The 2,500-nt window shown below is 33.9% G+C and overlaps 1 protein-coding gene across 1 annotated transcript in view; it reads right to left on the bottom strand.

Annotated features, from left to right (window-relative positions):
• The window catches only part of LOC135204060 (uncharacterized), a 270,206-nt gene that overhangs the window by 8,374 nt on the left and 259,332 nt on the right, over positions 1–2,500 (bottom strand). The gene's annotated exons all lie outside the window — the stretch shown is intronic.

Here is a 2,500-nt window from a genome sequence, read left to right on the forward strand (position 1 = left end):
ACTAAATATAAATGACCAATGAAATGGATAAATAAACATTTCCCATCACTCTTACCTATGGAAGATCGGTTTAGTGTGTGTGTGTATATATATATATATATATATATATATATATATATATATAATATATATATATAATATATATATATAATATTGTCTGGAACACATTAATGTTATTTACATTATTCCTTATAGGAATTATTGTTTCGGATTTCGTACGTTTCGGACTTCATGAGTCGTTCTGGAGCGGATTATGTACTACGAAAACCGAGTAATCGTTTGAAGTGGAAGTGAAAGTGTAAGTGAAAGGATAAAAAAAGATATTATTTGTTGTTCAAGCGCATGACTAGGAGATCTTTTTATTATACTGTTCTAATTTACTTTAAAGATCTTATCCATTTTGTTTTTAGTATGCTCTTGCAATTTATTTTAAAGATTTTAACCTTTAGCTTATTGTTGCTACTTTTACTCAGCTTTGTCAGCCAATAATTACAAGATGATGGGTATAGTAATAAAAAAATGAAAGTTAGAAAGCAATGAAGGCAAGTAATGAAAACGAAAGCTTGAGTTGGAGCAAGGTTGGAGAAAACAATCCATAGCGAAGTACAGTATATGTATCAAGGATTAGGAGGTCTAAGATATGAAAAAGACTGAGATGATGTCTGAAGGGAATCTAGTTATAGGAAGGCAGTGTGAGTGTTTTATAAGATTTGTTGAATGTAGAGGAGTAGAAACGGTTAGTTCTGGGTTGATCGTGCTTGTGGATGCAATTGTTAATCACCTCAGGAAGGTAATTAGGAGGCTGCAGAATGAAATGACATCAGGAGTTGATGGAATTACATCGGAGGTGCTGAAGATTGGTGGTGAAAGCGTAATAATGCGACTAACAAGAGTGTGGAGGTATGTCTTGATGAGAGGAACGCTCCAAAAGAATAGGTAAGATGAATGATTGGTTCATTGTATAATGGTAAAACTACCGGAGGCTAAGAATTATAGATGCATAACATTACTCACTAAGAAAGTATATGGTAAGATTGTAATTGCAAAAGTAACAAAAAAACACGAGAAGTCTTAAAGCAAAGTAAACACATGTCATTCATAGTAGCATCAATCAGCATTTCATGATGATGTTTAGACCAAGAGAGACATAATATCGTGTAGAAAACAACACTTGCCCTAAATGATTTTGGAAAGAGGGTACAGGTTGAGACTGGCATCTGATAGGAAATCAAAACGAACCTAAAGATGCCAGGTGGACAACACTTTCTCAATGAACGCACCTCATAGATTGTAAAACTCAGTTGTGTCTTTTGAGTAATTCCAGTGCTTATTACCGTACATAAAGTTATCAATAGAGTAAATAGCCTATTTTAGATAGTTTTGATTATTTAAATTCATTGAATACAGTAAGTTTGGAGATTTATTTTTATAGTTAATTTGTAATAAATACAGAAAATCACATACATTTTGAGTTTCATCCTCTTAATATATGCATTGGAGTATCATAGATTTCTGTAACTAAGAAGTTACGTTAATATCAACTTAAAATTTTGTTGCTATTTAGTAAAAGATTATACTTGGTGAAAACACAACTACATGAGGTGCACAGCTGGCGGTACCCTTACGCAAATATGGAGTTAATAAGGAGAATGGCCTTGGAATGGAATGAATGGACTGTTTTGGAATGATCTGGCCACGTGGAATGAATGCAGCCACAGAAGGTGGCAAGTAAGTGTGAAGAGGAAGGTGGAATCCACTTAAGTGGTGCTAGAAATAAGTTGTGGGAGAGGCAAGAGAAAGGAAGGGACTGAATGCTTAGCTTAAGAAGCACAAGAATGAATGCTAGAAAACTGAAATGTATAGTGTTGGTGTTTTGATGAGCCTTCGGTGTGGATTAATGAATGAACTTGTGTTGAGGAAGCTTTAAGCACAGGGTGTTGTTCCGCGATTCAGCAGTTAAGGTAAGAATGTCTGTTTCACACACACACACACACACACACACACACACACACACACACATATATATATATATATATATATATATATATATATATATAATATATATGTGTGTATATAATTCAAATAATATATAATATATAACATATGTATATTTATATACATATACATTATATACGAATAATTATCACATCACCGTGATTCATATAAATTATTCGAGCTACAAATGTCCTTTAATATTTAATTCGCTCTACCTCGGAACTGATATATTTTCATATATGTACCGAAGGGAAAAATTTTAGTTGATGATAATTTCGTCCCCTCATGGGATCGAACCACCGTCCAGTGGAAGGGAACGAAATCAGGCGACTTGATAACGTCACTGGCCGTCCTGATTTTGTTCCCGTCCACTGGACGGTGGTTCGATCCATGAGGGGACGAAATTATTATCAACTAAAAATTCTCCTTCGGTACATATATGAAAATATATCAATTCCGAGGTAGACCGAATTAGATATTAAAGGACATTTGTAGCTCGAATGAT

Source organism: Macrobrachium nipponense, chromosome 44, assembly GCF_015104395.2.
Source record: "Macrobrachium nipponense isolate FS-2020 chromosome 44, ASM1510439v2, whole genome shotgun sequence".
NCBI classification, from domain to species: Eukaryota; Metazoa; Arthropoda; class Malacostraca; order Decapoda; family Palaemonidae; genus Macrobrachium; species Macrobrachium nipponense.